The 18828-nt window shown below is 37.3% G+C and overlaps 1 non-coding gene across 1 annotated transcript; it reads left to right on the forward strand.

Annotated features, from left to right (window-relative positions):
- The first annotated feature begins 6525 nt into the window (after nucleotides 1-6525).
- Nucleotides 6526-6716, forward strand: LOC112132961 (U2 spliceosomal RNA). Its single transcript, XR_002914658.1, has one exon. It is a non-coding gene; the product is annotated as a U2 spliceosomal RNA (small nuclear RNA).
- The last annotated feature ends 12112 nt before the right edge of the window (nucleotides 6717-18828 follow it).

Genomic DNA, 18828 nt, shown 5'->3' on the forward strand with positions numbered 1-18828 from the left:
AGTGGCTTGAACACCACTGACTTGATAAAGTTTTTCTTAAATGAAAAATTCTCATTCTGAAGAAAACCTGATGCTTCTATTAGTCACATGATGATTACATCTGTAAGGATTCCAGTCAGAATTTATAGCAGTCAATAAACAAGCTCAAAACTCCTAAAAAGTAACAGATGAGATTGAATCTCATTTTCCCCCACTTAAATTAGAACATTATTAACTCTGTGTTGTTTGGAACTTAGGGGAAGGTTCATTTTATTTTTGATTTTTAGGTTGTTAAAATCCAAGTAGAGTTAACTACTGAACTACAAATTGTTCTTAAAGGAAAAGTAATGGGTAATTTTATGGCATGGGCTTTGAGTTCATCACCAATTTTCAACACTAATGAAATTATTATATCCTTATATTATCATTTTTGATAACTTTTTTATATTGGGTTTAAGTAACCATCTTGGCAATAATTTCTAAGCTAATTAATTATATATGCCAACAGAGTTCAATTTGATTTAGTTGTATATTCAATTCCCTTTGACTGTGGTGGAACTAGGAAATAAACTCTAATTCAAATTTAAGTACAAATAATTAAATGAATTGGGCTTATGAATGAAATCTTCTCATTGGCAATGCCAGGAGGTCAATTAAGTAGTTTTACAGTATTTCTGTGAACGAAAATGCATCTCCAATCGTGTGATAAATATTCGCTGTATAGGACTGAAAACACTGTTGATTTTATTAGTCTTTCAGTTAGTCTGGAGTAGATATTTTTATTAGATTTACAGAAACCACTATACATTTTTGAAAGTAATATTTCTTAATATGAATTTGATGTGGAAGACGATCATCTCTTTTACTCGACCAAAATAAAACTCTTTGGAGACACTTTATTTTTATTTCGTTTTACTAAAGCAATGTTTGCTTAGGTTATGTTGTGAAGTATATACAAACCATGTGGTTTTTGATACTGAAATTCAGTTCAAATGTATATCCTCTATAAACAATAAAAGAGCTCTTTCATAAATGTCCCAAAAACAGTGATTAGAATCGTGCCTGAAACAGCATGATTCTCTGATTCATTTGAGTTGTTTTAAAACAACTCACATAACATTATTGCCCTTGGACTCTTTCTTCTTTTCATCAGTTGAAATGTATACTTTTAAATCATTTCTTAATTTAACTTTCTCACTTTTTTTTTCAGTATGTAACTTGTCCATCCTTTTACTGACCTTTATAAGTGGTTCTCTTTGTTATAAGAACAAAGTAACAGTGCCCTCTTACTTGATAATTATCAGGAAACTTACAAGATCAAAGAAGGAATAGTTAATTTTATGTCTTCTTCTTTCTCTAAATCTTCTATGCTCTTTGATGTCACTCCTTATTGATCAGGAAAGAAAATCTATCTCAAGTAGGGGTACGGGTCAGCAAACACAACTTCTGAGCTCAAAGACCATCATTTAAAATAAAAATAGAGATTATTTTGTTACTGACTAGGATAACTACATATGTTTATTTTTTCTGTCAAACACATAGCAATCAGGAAATATTGAAATTATTTTCATTAAACCTCACATAATTTTTGCAATACAGTATTGAACTTGCTTATATTAATTAGCTGAGTACAAGTCCATTTCTTACAAAATAAATATATTAGGCCAAGGCCTATAACCCCTATCTCCATTTTATAATTATCTATGCTTAGATAGTTAGCAAGGACTGAATTCATTGTCTTATTTTTTTTTTAGGTGCATTCTTATGCATTAGATAGCTATTTGTTCTGCTGGATAATTTCTATTAATTAAAGTTGGTAATCCCAGAAAATGAAGCCCAGTACATTCATCTCTTGAGTTATTATCGCCTTCTCTAAGTTTTGGATAATAAGCTCATCTGCCTCTTTGAAATGTCTCATGACTCAGCTGTTCAGAGAGATTGTCCATCTAAAGCAGAATGCATGAGATAATGAGACTCCTTTTCCACGTCATGGTGAAAGAGAACATTCTTTGTTTGCTTAGAAATGCTATCTAGAGATGAAATTATACATCTAATATTTTATGACCTGCCAATTTTCATTCAGGGTTACTGTTTTTTTTTTTCACGTTATATTCTAAGACTTATTATTAGACAGTGAAACAGGTTAACACTACCATTTGGCTTTAATGTTTGACTACCGAAAAGCTAACCATTCATCAAATTTGTTTTTTAATTGTGGTTCCCTGGGTCACTCACACATATGCATTGAAACAATTTATTAGTGTAAAGATTAATTGTGGTAATTTTATTGTCTTGGGATTAGATGAAGAGACCTTCAAAAACTCCGTTTGATGAAACAAGTAATAAAATGTAGAAACAGCTAGTTTTGTGGTTCAATATTTATATGTCTGTGCTAGGAGCTTTACATAAATTTGAAAACTTTTTGTAGGTATTTGCAGAGTGAAAATATGCCAATACTTCAGGCACACTTATAAGCCCCTCTTGTCTTCAGTCTGGTTGGCTATGTCCAATAAGGTTTGATTTCTCCTGAAGGACCATTATGGTTTATTGACTTAATGAAGCAAATTGGAAAAAGTTTTGTGCAGCACCTTTTCTGTGCTCTGGGTGCTTTATAAAATTGCAGAGTACATTTCAGTTTTAGGCAATTCCCAATGATTAGTTTATTTCCAGTGTGGCAAAACAGGACCTGAGAAAATAACTATGAGTATCTTGCACACATGCGCAGACACACACACATGCATGCACACTAGCTCCAGCACCTTCTGTAGAACGTGTTAACTGCCTCAAAGAGAGTATCCTCCAAGCAATAGTGAACAGAGTATTAATTTCTGTCTTTGTAAATTTTCCAGGATATCATGATCAACCTAATTGTGTGGAGAATGGTTTTGGAGTCTGCTGATTAACATTTTATTATACAGGAGATCTCTAAAAGAGAGATTTGTCTCTTATCATGCTGATTCTTTCTCGAAATGAAGATTTTCACAGGTAGACCATTAGTGCCAGACACTGAAGAATTCTAGTTTTCTTTATTAAAAACAGTATATAAAACAAAATTTTAAAATACTTCTTCCTTTACGAAGGAAGATAAGAAGAGAACAATGTACGGGCCTGTTTAGTGTTTAGATGGAGTAGAAGAGATGAATCTGGAAAATGTCTGAATGTCCTTTCAGTAAACATGAATAGGAGTAGAATTCTGTCTTTTTTTTTTGAGATGGAGTTTCACTCTTGTCACCCAGGCTGGAGTGCAGTGGCGTGATCTTGGCTCACTTCAACCTCTGCCTCCTGGGTTCAAGCAATTCTGCCTCAGCCTCCTGAATAGCTGGGATTACAGGCATGCCCCACTATGCCTAACTAAGGGTTTTTTGGTGTTTTTTTGTTTTTTTAGTAGAGACGGGGTTTCACCATGTTGGCCAGGCTGGTCCCAAGCTCCTGACCTTAGGTGATTCACCCGCCTCAGCCTCCCGAAGTGCTGGGATTATAAGTGTGAGCCACTGTGCCCGGCCTGGTCTCTCTTTTTTTTTTAACAGACAAGGTCTTGCTTTGTTGCCCACGCTGGAGTAGCTGTGGCAAGATCATAGCTCATTGTAGCCTTTAACTCCTAGGCTTAAGCAATACTGCTGCCTCAGCTTCCCAAGTAGCTCTGACTACAGGTACACACCAGCACACCCAACTAATTAATTTAATTTTTTTTTTTTTTTTTTTTTTGAAATAAGGAGTCTTGCTCTGTTGCTCAGGCTGGTCACAAACTTCTGGGCTCAAGTGATTCTCCTTTCTCAGCCTCCTAAAGTGCTGGGATTACAGGCGTGAGCCCCTGTGCCTGGCCTGTCCTCTCTTTTTGATGGTTATGGTTTAAAAATACTGATTCTTATGTTCTCATTTGTAGCTAAAATAATACATTTAAAAAGATACTTTATTCCAGTATTTTATACATTTCCTTTTATAGTGTAGATTAAATAATTATAATCTGGTACTATTTAAGAGCCTCATATGTTCACTATTCCCTGAAAAAGTGAATAAAGTCTCTAAGTCTACTTATGAAGTTTATGGAAACACTTAATTTGAATTACGTGGCTAGGAACAAAATTAGAAGTGTATTGTTAAAAGATAATTTAAAGATAAAATTACGGTACATACAAATATAAAATGGACATATGCCCAAGATTTTGACTCATTAATTAATGAGATAACCAGTAAGATGTTACAATTAATTCAGATGAATTTAAAGATATATATGAGCAATAAGGAAAGCTGAAATGAATGTACAAATAACATGCAAAACTGCTGTGTCCACAAGGCAATAAAGAATTGCATTCCTCAGGACTCGGTCCATTTGCATTTCTACAGAGAGGAGTAATTTGCATTATTATCAGTTTTCTACAATTTACAGGGTTATAAAATAGCTCAAAGACAATGGAAGGCAGAGGTAACCAAGAAAGGCATACTAGGCAGTACATCCAGCTGTGCTTTTGCACTTCCCAAAGCATTTCCCAATTTTTCCTGATAGTATTAATGCTGTTCACATTGCTATCTTTCCACAAGCTTGTTCTTTAAGCAAAAGCCAGAAGTTTTTTTTTATTACTTTTTATGAGTAAATATCTGTGAAAAATAGTTAAACCGCAACTAATAATTTAGGCCACCTATTAAAAACTATGATTCCAAGATGAATTGAATATGCTTTCTGTCATCTGAGACCATTTCTCTTATTTCAGGCAACAATGTCTGGTATGATATGTGCTATAAGTAATTTATAAAGTATTGAGTGAGCGTGGCAGAAATTTTGGCTTGAGAGGATTAGAGGGTGGCTTTTAGTGATGTTAAACATTTTACTTCATTGCACATGAACAAAGACCTTTTCTTACCATTCACATCTGATTCTTCTCATGCCTAACAGTTGGAACTGAAGAGAAACTTTCCTCTCTGTGAGAGAAAACTGATTGAGTGTGCTGTGCTTCTCTTAATCATATGCATGAAGTTTTCTTTTTTTTTGAGACAAGGTCTCATTTTGTCATCCAGGGTTGAGTACAATGGCATGATCATGGCTCATGCAGCTTTGACCTCCCAGGCTCAATCGATCTTCCTGCCTCAGCCTTCAGAGTAGCTGGGACTACAGGCATGTGCCAACATGCCTGGCCAATTTTTGCATTTTTTGTAGAGATGGGGTTTTGCCATATTGTCCATGCTGGTCTTGAACTCCTGGGCTCAAGCCATCCGCCCTCCTCGGCCTCCCAAAGTGCTGGGATTACAGGCACGAGCCACTGTGCCTGGCCCATATTCATGAACTTCTAACAAAAAATTTAAGAGACCCTAAGTGGAGAATGTACTAATTCAAAATACCATGTTCTAGAGATGTAGAAAAAAACTATAACTGAAAAATGAATGAAAAAAATATTTAAATTTTAGGGGTAGAAGGTGGAAAGCCCAATTTGAAGAAAGCAATGTGCAAACCTGGGGTCAGACAAGTGCAAGAGAAGACATTGAGTGTATCCAGAATTAGTTTAGCAAAATTTAAGAGTTATTTAAAATAGATTTTAGGATGTTACTGTAATTATTGATTTCATAAGAATATATTATATTTGTCTTGCTCTACAGAGTTTTACCTTGCATGTTAATATCAAAATTTATTATAGCAAACTTTGTTCATAACATTTTATTGAAACAAGGTTTGAAAGTTTCTTTGTTCATTTTCCTGAGCTCAAGGACTTACAAGGTAGGACATATAATAAGTGAATCCTGTCCTACTTATCACTAGGATAGTTGTTTCCTCAAGTTATATTCTTAGTAATAATAATTACAATTAAAAAAATCTCTGCTCTATTAAGTGTGCTTCTGAGGGACACTTTTATATTTTAAAGCATAAAGCATTGTCCTGTTCAGCAGAAGCCAAATCTAATACAGGCCGGTAAAATGTCCTGTATAGAGTTGTTTGGGATCTCTTTGTGTGGCATATAATAAATTACCAAAATGGAATAAAGATAGCTGAGAAATTAATATTAGCTTTTGCTAAACTAGTGACAAACTTTAAAATGATGAATTATATGTACTAATTAATTGGTACTCTTGCTTTTTAAAAATTCTGCAGTTATAATCTACTGATTATTGGCTAAGTGTTATATAGAGATTAGGTCTTATTTCTTATCCTGCTATTTCCTACTTTTGCAACTTTCTTCTTGATGAAAAACGGGCATCACTCCTAAATGAGATTTTTTAAAAACATTGAATATTCAAATTTAAAGAGTAGAGTACAGGATTAAAGTGGAGAATTTTTGTAATCAGAGCTTTATTGAAAAGTTTAGTGTGTATAGGCATTGTAGATGTGGCTGTGGAATTTATGGACTTAGTTAAAAATTGTCACCTGATAAAAATGAAGTTAACAATGTATTCAAATGATGAGATTTGCATCTACAGATATATTACTACCTAAAAGCCGAGGTTGCATATATTGCTGATGGACTCCTAGAATGAGTCAGGCATCTTTTAAATCTCAGTAAAATGATTGTTATCTTCCAGATACTATCTAAAATATCACCAATATAAGATTCCTCATCAATCACTTCTCAACCTTTTGACTAAGATCAAGTGTAATATCTATCTTTATCAGTTTAATATCTGAGATCTCCTTTATCTGAGGACAATATATTTAATGGATTTTTAGAACAGAGAGAAGGAATAGGAGCTTGTTCTGTCCACTCCATGCATTGACCTGGTATTGCAGGACCTCCAGAAACACCACCCCCTCCCCTCCCACACACATAAATTCTCACCAATCTTGAGGGAATGTTAAAATAAGATGTGCTTTGATTGGCTGATATTAAGGCATATTAGAAATGAAAGAACTGTAAAGAAGTAATTTATCTTCAAATTGGGAAGGCACTTCTATCTAATGGATCTAAGTGGCAACTAGAAAATTATATTCGGTAGCATAAAACTAACTTAATACTTGATTTTAGACTCAGGAGACATGCATTGGGTACCGTGTTGCCTCTTGTTAATCATCTGTCTTTGGAAACATTGCTAAACTCTGTTCTCTTTCCTCATCTTTGAAATTAGGTTAATCACATCACAGGATAGTTGTGAGTAATAAATTAAATAAAATTACCTATCCTAATGCCTGACACACAATAAATGCTTAATAAATATTTATTGGCGTTGCCTCTTGCTAGAATCTGGTTGGAATGATACATGAAACAACTTAGTTCCTTTGCCATGATACTTTAATACACATTCTTATCTGTTTCACCACAGTAGAGGAGTGGCACTTCATATCATAGGGGAACAGATACTTGTGTCAGCAGTTGCTAGATGACACTAGAAAGTCTGGGTGAAATAGTAAAAAATACAGAGGTGAATAGTTTAAGAAAAGCTTCTTAACTGATTCTGGTATAATTCCCTTTAATTAAATAATTGGCTTAACATAATTACCATCTTTTCTGAAGTATATTGATGACAAGAAGGTGGCCTGTGAATGAAATGCACAATTTTTTGACTCCAGAATTATTAAAGTATAAATTGCTAAACTGTAATTGTGGATTATAAACTGATCACTGATCATCTTCAGATGAGTGATTAAAGATTCAAACCTGTAGATCTGAACACCCACAGCATCAAGGTGAAGTTGCCGGGGAACTGATTATTCTCTCATACTTCTTTATTTACATTTCTGTCCAGAAATGGACTGTACTCTTTCCTCAGAAATCCTCGCTGTCCAATCAAGCAGCCATTTCAAGCCAGAGACAGTCTTGGGCACACTACACAGTTTTGACGACTAACTGACAGCCCATCAGTGGAACAAGAAGCCTTTTCTTGAAGGCTACTTACTGGTTTCAAGCAGAAAAAGGGAAAAGTTCAGTGAGAGAGAACGAACTCCTAACTATGTTGTTCTTCTTGGGTGCATTGTATATGCTGAAAAGTTAATGCTGTTTTTAAAGTTAATTCATGATAATTGAACCAAAGTGCTCTGAAAGTGCTGTTAGAGTCTATTTATGAACCCAAGTGCCCTCTTTGTCAATTCAGTAAAAGCACCGTTCAGTAAAAGAAAGGAGAGAGAGATGGCTGCATGGTGTGCACTTAGCCATATGTGCGTCCTTTCCCAGTAAAGTGTCTGTTTTTCTAAGTGCTTTTTTTTCGTTTTATCTGTCTACCTCATTGAGTCAGCGGGGCTGCTAGTCCCATTATCACTCCACTTTGAGGACTGGGAAGGGCTGATAAATGTATTTTGGTCGTGATTCACCACAAATCAGTTTTGTTGCTCTGAGGTGTAGGTCACTGTTGCAAGTATAGGTCAGCAAGAGGAGAGCACGTGGGACAAGTGAATTAAATAAATAAACTACCATTTGGATGATCACATTGACAAATATGTTTAAACAAATATAATGGACAGTCTTTGTTAGCATGTGGAATACATTAATCGTTTCCATGAGTGCTGTTGGGAGTGAGTCTTTCATATGAAGCATCAGCAATTCCATTTTATAATGGCAAAAAGTTGGTAACACCTTTATCTTCAACAGTAGCAGGTTAATTGAAATTGAATTATGCTTTATTAAAATGATAAAATACTAAGACACTTAAATGGTGATATAAAATAATATTTAATTACATGGAAAACGGTCTCTGATACATAAAGCGGAAAGGAGAATACAAGATCATATTATATATTTTGTTCTAAAAATGTATTTCTCTATATGGAAGAAGGATTACCAGGATATGCATATGATATTAACAGTAATTTTTTGGTGATGAGATTTTAAATTTTTCTTATTTTTTTGTTCTGTCTTTTTTCTTTTCTTTTTTTACTAAACATGAACTATAAGATATTGTAATAAAGTTTTAAGAAAATTGTTAAATAACTTTTTAAAAGGAGTATGTGCATGTCAAAGAAATCATGCTTGTGAACAAAAAGAAAATAGAAAGTATAAAAGGCTTATTTCAGTATTTCTAATTAATTACCCAACTATACTACATTGTTCCTAAGAATTGAACCTTTTGGAATCCTCTGAAAGTAAAACCATATTAAAGAAAGAAACATAGAGTAACCATGACCATGTAGTTTGAAAAAGATACAGAAATCTCAGCTATGGGTAAAGGCTTAAAAAAAAAAATTGAATCTATGATGGCCTCTCATTCTGAAAATGACATCAGGCAGTATTTATTTGAAGCTAATAAATGAGAGTGTATTATTGTATGTAAAACTGTGTTTTAAAATGTTTGTAATATAAAATGTTTATAATATAAAATATTTCATGTACTAACAGAAAATCGCAGAAACAAATACAACATTAGCTTGTGGGAGGAATTTGAAAGTTCCAGATGCTAGAATTGGCTGAGGCTCTTTGCAGCACCATCCATATAAAAGTGGATAGTCTGAAGGGTTTACACTAGTGATAATGGAAGAAACATGGAGTCAGAATGGCTTTCTATATACCTGTTGGCTTGTGTGATCTCTTTGGGCCTTGGTTTTTTAATCTTCAAATGGGAGAAAATAATACATACCTATCAAAGCTGTTAAATAAAAAGCATATTTAAAGTGCCTAGGAAAATGCTTGCCAAATAGCAGTGATTCAATGAATATTAGTTCTGTACTTGAATTTGGAGTCTCCCTTGGTGACTCAAATTTAATTACTAAAAAGGCTAATGGCTTCAAAAGTAGCCATTTAAGAGAGTGAATTCACAGCAGGGAGATAAACTCAAGCAGTTATTCTTTCACAGAACTCCATGAACAGGTCTTGGGATATTTTATTCAATTTAAAACCAAAGGGCTATGGAACAGTGAGTTTTCAAATTTCTATCATTTGTTTGGGTTCATATTTGACTCTGATAAGTTTACCAATGTGGATTCCTTTAGCTAAAAAACAAGTTGGATTTTCATCATAGAAACTTCATATTCAGTAGATTAACTTGATTGGCAGCCATTCTAAGGGAGAGATTCAGAAACAGAATAACAAGTCTGTGGCAATTTAGACTGAACTACTGAATGAGGAAATTAGGATGGAATTTCGTCATGATGACATCTATTAGACTTCCATAATCATTATCTCAAGAAAAAAAATCACGGATCTTTTCAAGAGAATAATTGTTGTAGAGGAAAGGAAGTGCTAAAACAGTTTTATGAAATTACATTCTGAGGTGTTGTACAAAATAGTACTCTTTCTGAAATGTAATTTGCCTTTAAACTATTCAGAAGAGTCTGAATGGTGATTGTTGCCTGAGTTTTTATCCAAAAGTTCAGTGATGGAGCAGCATCTGGGCTTAGCCCTGTCTCTAGTGGCACATCCTGAGTGACTAAGACATAGATGTGAAAGCCTTTTCTGGGGTTACAGGGATCCAGTGGTTTCATTCAGCTTACAAAAGCAGAATCCTATTTTTTTTTCTTTTTATTATTATTATTATTATTATTATTATTATTATACTTTAGGCTCTATGGTACATGTGCACAACGTGCAGGTAAGTTACATATGTATACATGTGCCATGCTGGTGCGCCGCACCCACCAACTCGTCATCTAGCATTAGGTATATCTCCCAATGCTATCCCTCTCCCCTCCCCCCACCCCACAACAGTCCCTGAAGTGTGATGTTCCCCTTCCTGTGACCATGTGTTCTCATTGTTCAATTCCCACCTATGAGTGAGAATATGCACTGTTTGGTTTTTTGTTCTTGAGATAGTTTACTGAGAATGACGATTTCCAATTTCATCCATGTCCCTACAAAGGACATGAACTCATCATTTTTTATGGCTGCATAGTATTCCATGGTGTATATGTGCCACATTTTCTTAATCCAGTCTATCATTGTTGGACATTTGGGTTGGTTCCAAGTCTTTGCTATTGTGAATAATGCCGCAATAAACATCCGTGTGCATGTGTCTTTATAGCAGCGTGATTTATAGTCCTTTGGGTATATACCCAGTAATGGGATGGCTGGGTCAAATGGAATTTCTAGTTCTAGATCCCTGAGGAATCGCCACACTGACTTCCACAAGGGTTGAACTAGTTTACAGTCCCACCAACAGTGTAAAAGTGTTCCTATTTCTCCACATCCTCTCCAGCACCTGTTGTTTCCTGACTTTTTAATGATTGCCATTCTAACTGGTGTGAGATGCTATCTCATTGTGGTTTTGATTTGCATTTCTCTGATGGCCAGTGATGGTGAGCATTTTTTCATGTGTTTTTTGGCTGCATAAATGTCTTCTTTTGAGAAGTGTCTGTTCGTGTCCTTCGCCCACTTTTTGATGGGGTTATTTGTTTTTTTCTTGTAAATTTGTTGGAGTTCATTGTAGATTCTGGATATTAGCCCTTTGTCAGATGAGTAGGTTGCAAAAATTTTCTCTCATTTTGTAGGTTGCCTGTTCACTCTGATGGTAGTTTCCTTTGCTGTGCAGAAGCTCTTGAGTTGAATTAGATCCCATTTGTCAATTTTGGCTTTTGTTGCCATTGCTTTTGGTGTTTTAGACATGAAGTCCTTGCCCATGCCTATGTCCTGAATGGTAATGCCTAGGTTTTCTTCTAGGGTTTTTATGGTTTTAGGTCTAACATTTAAGTCTTTAATCCATCTTGAATTGATTTTTGTATAAGGTGTAAGGAAGGGATCCAGTTTCAGCTTTCTACATATGGCTAGCCAGTTTTCCCAGCACCATTTATTAAATAGGGAATCCTTTCCCCATTTCTTGTTTTTGTCAGGTTTGTCAAAGATCAGATAGTTGTAGATGTGTGGCATTATTTCTGAGGGCTCTGTTCTGTTCCATTGATCTATATCTCTGTTTTGGTACCAGTACCATGCTGTTTTGGTTACTGTAGCCTTGTAGTATAGTTTGAAGTCAGGTAGTGTGATGCCTCCAGCTTTGTTCTTTTGGCTTAGGATTGACTTGGCGATGCGGGCTCTTTTTTGGTTCCATATGAACTTTAAAGTAGTTTTTTCCAATTCTGTGAAGAAATTCATTGGTAACTTGATGGGGATGGCATTGAATCTGTAAATTACCTTGGGAAGGATGGCCATTTTCATGATATTGATTCTTCCTACCCATGAGCATGGAATGTTCTTCCATTTGTTTGTATCCTCTTTTATTTCCTTGAGCAATGGTTTGTAGTTCTCCTTGAAGAGGTCCTTCACATCCCTTGTAAGTTGGATTCCTAGGTATTTTATTCTCTTTGAAGCAATTGTGAAAGGGAGTTCACTCATGATTTGGCTCTCTGTTTGTCTGTTATTGATGTATAAGAATGCTTGTGATTTTTGTACATTGATTTTGTATCCTGAGACTTTGCTGAAGTTGCTTATCAGCTTAAGGAGATTTTGGGCTGAGACAATGGGGTTTTCTAGATATACTATCATGTCATCTGCAAACAGGGACAATTTGACTTCCTCTTTTCCTACTTGAATACCCTTGATTTCCTTCTCCTGCCTAATTGCCCTGGCCAGAACTTCCAACACTATGTTGAATAGAAGTGGTGAGAGAGGGCATCCCTGTCTTGTGCCAGTTTTTAAAGGGAATGCTTCCAGTTTTTGCCCATTCAGTATGATATTGGCTGTGGGTTTGTCATAAATAGCTCTTATTATTTTGAGATACGTCCCATCAATACCTAATTTATTGAGAGTTTTTAGCATGAAGGGTTGTTGAATTTTGTCAAAGGCCTTTTCTGCATCTATTGAGATAATCATGTGGTTTTTGTCTTTGGTTCTGTTTATATGCTGGATTACATTTATTGATTTGTGTATATTGAACCAGCCTTGCATCCCAGGGATGAAGCCCACTTGATCATGGTGGATAAGCTTTTTGATGTGCTGCTGGATTCTGTTTGCCAGTATTTTATTGAGGATTTTTGCATCAATGTTCATCAAGGATATTGGTCTAAAATTCTCTTTTTTTGTTGTGTCTCTGCCAGGCTTTGGTATCAGGATGATGCTGGCCTCATAAAATGAGTTAGGGAGGATTCCCTCTTTTTCTATTGATTGGAATAGTTTCAGAAGGAATGGTACCAGCTCCTCCTTGTACCTCTGGTAGAATTCGGCTGTGAACCCATCTGGTCCTGGACTTTTTTTGGTTGGTAAGCTATTGATTATTGCCACAATTTCAGCTCCTGTTATTGGTCTATTCAGAGATTCAACTTCTTCCTGGTTTAGTCTTGGGAGGGTGTATGTGTTGAGGAATTTATCCATTTCTTCTAGATTTTCTAGTTTATTTGCGTAGAGGTGTTTGTAGTATTCTCTGATGGTAGTTTATATTTCTCTGGGATCGGTGGTGTATCCCCTTTATCATTTTTTATTGCATCTATTTGATTCTTCTCTCTTTTTTTCTTTATTAATCTTGCTAGCGGTCTATCAATTTTGTTGATCCTTTCAAAAAACCAGCTCCTGGATTCATTTATTTTTTGAAGGGTTTTTTGTGTCTCTATTTCCTTCAGTTGTGCTCTGATTTTAGTTATTTCTTGCCTTCTGCTAGCTTTTGAATGTGTTTGTTCTTGCTTTTCTAGTTCTTTTAATTGTGATGTTAGGGTGTCAATTTTGGATCTTTCCTGCTTTCTCTTGTGGGCATTTAGTGCTATAAATTTCCCTCTACACACTGCTTTGAATGCATCCCAGAGATTCTGGTATGTTGTGTCTTGGTTCTCATTGGTTTCAAAGAACATCTTTATTTCTTCCTTCATTTCGTTATGTACCCAGTAGTCATTCAGGAGCAGGTTGTTCAGTTTCCATGTAGATGAGCGGTTTTGAGTGAGATTCTTAATCCTGAGTTCTAGCTTGATTGCACTGTGATCTGAGAGTTTGTTATAATTTCTGTTCTTTTACATTTATTGAGGAGAGCTTTACTTCCAAGTATATGGTCAATTTTGGAATAGGTGTGGTGTGGTGCTGAAAAAAATGTATATTCTGTTGATTTGGGGTGGAGAGTTCTGTAGATGTCTATTAGGTCCACTTGGTGCAGAGCTGAGTTCAATTCCTGGGTATCCTTGTTGACTTTCTGTCTCGTTGATCTGTCTAATGTTGATAGTGGGGTGTTAAAGTCTCCCATTATTAATGTGTGGGAGTCTAAGTCTCTTTGTAGGTCACTCAGGACTTCCTTTATGAATCTGGGTGCTCCTGTATTGGGTGCATATATATTTAGGATAGTTACCTCTTCTTGTTGAATTAATCCCTTTACCATTATGTAATGGCCTTCTTTGTCTCTTTTGATCTTTGTTGGTTTAAAGTCTGTTTTATCAGAGACTAGGATTGCAACCCCTGCCTTTTTTTGTTTTCCATTTGCTTGGTAGATCTTCCTCCATCCTTTTATTTTGAGCCTATGTGTGTCTCTGCACGTGAGATGGGTTTCCTGAATACAGCACACTGATGGGTCTTGAGTCTTTATCCAATTTGCCAGTCTGTGTCTTTTAATTGGAGCATTTAGTCCTTTTACATTTAAAGTTAATATTGTTATGTGTGAATTTGATCCTGTCATTATGATGTTAGCTGGTTATTTTGCTCGTTAGTTGATGCAGTCTCTTCCTAGTCTCAATGGTCTTTACATTTCGGTATGATTTTGCAGTGGCTGGTACCAGTTGTGCCTTTCCATGTTTAGTGCTTCCTTCAGGAGCTCTTTTAGGGCAGGCCTGGTGGTGACAAAATCTCTCAGCATTTGCTTGTCTGTAAAGTATTTTATTTCTCCTTCACTTATGAAGCTTAGTTTGGCAGGATATGAAATTCTGGGTTGAAAATTCTTTTCTTTAAGAATGTTGAATATTGGCCCCCACTCTCTTCTGGCTTGTAGGGTTTCTGCCGAGAGATCCGCTGTTAGTCTGATGCGCTTCCCTTTGATGGTAACCTGACCTTTCTCTCTGGCTGCCCTTAACATTTTTTCCTTCATTTCAACTTTGGTGAATCTGACAATTATGTGTCTTGGAGTTGCTCTTCTCGAGGAGTATCTTTGTGGCGTTCTCTGTATTTCCTGAATCTGAATGTTGGCCTGCCTTGCTAGATTGGGGAAGTTCTCCTGGATAATATCCTGCAGAGTGTTTTCCAACTTGGTTCCATTGTCCCCGTCACTTTCAGGTACACCAATCAGACGTAGATTTGGTCTTTTCACATAGTCCCACATTTCTTGGAGGCTTTGCTCGTTTCTTTTTATTCTTTTTTCTCTAAACTTCCCTTCTCGCTTCATTTCATTCATTTCATCTTCCAGGGCTGATACCCTTTCTTCCATTTGATCGCATCAGCTCCTGAGGCTTCTGCATTCTTCACGTAGTTCTCCAGCCTTGGTTTTCAGCTCCATCAGCTCCTTTAAGCACTTCTCTGTATTGGTTATTCTAGTTATACATTCTTCTAAATTTTTTTCAAAGTTTTCAACTTCTTTGCCTTTGGTTTGAATATCCTCCCGTAGCTCGGAGTAATTTGATCGTCTGAAGCCTTCTTCTCTCAGCTCGTCAAAGTCATTCTCCGTCCAGCTTTGTTCCGTTGCTGGTGAGGAACTGTGTTCCTTTGGAGGAGGAGAGGTACTCTGCTTTTTAGAGTTTCCAGTTTTTCTGCTCTGTTTTTTCCCCATCTTTGTGGTTTTATCTACTTTTGGTCTTTGATGATGGTGATGTACAGATGGGTTTTTGGTGTGGGTGTCCTTTTTGTTAGTTTTCCTTCTAACAGACAGGACCCTCAGCTGCAGGTCTGTTGGAGTACCTGGCCGGCCGTGTGAGGTGTCAGTCTGCCCCTGCTGGGGGGTGCCTCCCAGTTAGGCTGCTCGGGGGTCAGGGGTCAGGGACCCACTTGAGGAGGCAGTCAGCCCGTTCTCAGATCTCCAGCTGCGTGCTGGGAGAACCACTGCTCTCCTCAAAGCTGTCAGACAGGGACATTTAAGTCTGCAGAGGTTACTGCTGTCTTTTTGTTTGTCTGTGCCCTGCCCCCAGAGGTGGAGCCTACAGAGGCAGGCAGGCCTCCTTGAGCTGTGGTGGGCTCCATCCAGTTCAAGCTTCCCAGCTGCTTTGTTTACCTAAGCGAGCCTGGGCAATGGCGGGCGCCCCTCCCCCAGCCTCGCTGCCGACTTGCTGTTTGATCTCAGACTGCTGTGCTAGCAATCAGCGAGACTCCGTGGGCGTAGGACCCTCTGAGCCAGGTGCGGGCTATACTCTCCTGGGGCACCGTTTCCTAAGCCCGTCGGAAAAGCACAGTATTCGGGTGGGAGTGGCCCGATTTTCCAGGTGCCGTCTGTCACCCCTGGAAAGGGAACTCCCTGACCCCTTGCGCTTCCCGAGTGAGGCAATGCCTCGCCCCTGCTTCGGCTGGCACACGGTGCACTCACCCACTGACCTGCGCCCACTCTCTGGCACTCCCTAGTGAGATGAACACGGTACCTCAGATGGAAATGCAGAAATCACCCGTCTTCTGCGTCGCTCGCGCTGGGAGCTGTAGACCGGAGCTGTTCCTATTCGGCCATCTTGGCTCCTCCCCCCCAGGTTTCTTAAGCAGAATCCTATTGATTTCCAGTCTTCTTTGAGTCTATTTTGTTTTTAAATCGTTGCAGCCTGCCGGGTGCGGTGGCTTACACCTGTAATCCCAGCACTTTGGGAGGCCAAGACGGAAGGATCACCTGTCAGGAGTTCGAGAGCAGCCTGGGCAACATGACGAAACCTCATCTCTACTAAAAATACAAAAAATAGCTGGGCATGATTCCAGCTACTTGGGAGGCTGAGGCAGGAGAATCACTTGAGCCTGGGAGGCAGAGGTTGCAGTAAGCCGAGATCGTGCCATTGCACTACAGCCTGGGCAACAAGAGCAAAATTCGGTCTCAAAAAAGAAAAAAAAAATCATTGCAGCCGAAATGTCCTTTTACCTGTTTCTAAGTCACAATAATTCTGAAATGATCATTTCACTAGCTACAACAAAAATATTCTCCAAAGCTTTCAAGCTAAAACAAAGCAGTTCTGTGATTGTAAAAAAAAAAAAAAAAAAAAGCTTTAAACATCTGAATTTGGTCGGGGAAAAGAGCACTCTGTAGTATCTTTTCAAGCTTGTAAAACACATATAAATGAATGGTATTGGACATATGGAATTGTTCATTTTACAGAATACTTACTATCAGATGTTCTTAAATAACAGAATGAAGAACACATGCTTAATTATCTCAATTGTCTCTGGATAACTGTGTTGATGATCAACTTTTCTTTCAGTTTCCAGTTTAGGATGCCATATAATGCTTGTACATTCTGCATTAATAAAATTATCTAGCACCACTAAAATCCTGCCATAGTGCATCGAAATATTTCTACTCAGCAACACTATTATCACTTAAAGCTGCAGGCAGACCTTAAACTATGATTTTATGGGCTATATTTTGTGGACATTATATTCTACAATTTTATTCAATCATGAACACATTTTCTCAATGTTTTTATTTGGTGAAACATAGCCTTTAATATTACACATAATAGTGTTAGTAATTCTTACGGTCATCTAGTTATTGAATGGCTGTTTCAGGTGTCATGAAGTCAAATGCTTATGATGTCAAAAGTAGGAAGAGGTGATAACTGTTTTGAAGTAGAAAATGTGCACCTACCACTCAGCTCCCAAGGATGCTGTGCAGCAACAGGGGCCTAATGCGTGCATGTATATTTGTTTCCCATTGCTGCTATAATAAATTTCCACAACCTTGATGTCTACACAAAACAAAACACCAGTTTATTATCTAATAGTTCTCAAAAGTGAGAAGTGTGAAATGGGTCTCAGTGAGCTGAAGCCAAGATGTTGGCAGGGCCACACTCTTCCTGGAGGCTCTGAGGGAAAATCATTTCCTTACCTTGTACATCTTCTAGAGGCTGTCCACATTCCTTGGCTGTTGTACCCTTCCATCTTCTAAGTCAAACATGGTGTGTGGAGTCTTTGAACCTGCATCACCCTGGCACTGATTCTTCTGCCTCCCCCTTCCACATTTAAAGGACCCTTGTGCTATTACATTGGGCCTACCTGAGTAATCCAGGATAACCTCGTTATTTTAAAGTCAGTTTATTAGCAACCTTAATTTCTCTTTGCCATGTGTGTTAGCATTTTCTAAAGACACAGAACCAATAGGATCTGTATAAATCTGTATCAGAAGAGATTTATTGTAGGAATTCTCTTACTTGGTTATGGAGGCCGAGAAATTCTCTTGTTTGCAACCTGGAGAACCAGTAAAGCCAGGGGTGTTACTCAGTCCAAATTTGGAAGCCTCAGAATCAGGAGCTGATGGTGTAAATCCTGTCCCAAGTCTGAAAGCCCAAGAGGCAGGAGCACTGATGCTCAAGGGAAAGAGAGAGTGGATGTCCCAGCTCAAAGAGAGTGAATATGCCTTATCCACTTTTTTTGTTCTACTCAAGCCCTCAGTTTGTTAGATGATGCCCATCCACATTGGTGAAGGTGATCTTCTTTGTTTAGGCCACTGATTAACTTACTGTCTTCCAGGAGAACCCTCACAGACACACCTAGAAATAATGTTTTACCAGCTATCTGAGTATCCCTTATCCCAGTCAAATTGACACATACAATTTACCATAACACCATGTAACACACCATATTCATAGGTTCTGAAGATTAGGATGTGGACATTTTAAGCATTTAAGGCAATTATTCTACCTATCACAGAATGCATTTCTATTTTTTGGAGAAGCTAGGATACCATATTTTAGGTGAAATCTCTAGATATTTAAATGTTTAACTCTATGAGATAAGTAGCATCTCAGTGGATCTGTTTTGGCCTGTAGGCTGCCTGTTTATAGCCACTGGTATACTGCATGCCTGACTCTATGCAGAGCATTTGTGTCTTCTCACTCATGGTTTTTAAATCTAATTGAGGAACTAAACATTTAAAAATATCCATAAAACAATATTTTAACAACACAGCATAAGAAACATGATATGGGGCTTT

Source organism: Pongo abelii, chromosome 2, assembly GCF_028885655.2.
Source record: "Pongo abelii isolate AG06213 chromosome 2, NHGRI_mPonAbe1-v2.0_pri, whole genome shotgun sequence".
Taxonomy (NCBI): Eukaryota; Metazoa; Chordata; class Mammalia; order Primates; family Hominidae; genus Pongo; species Pongo abelii.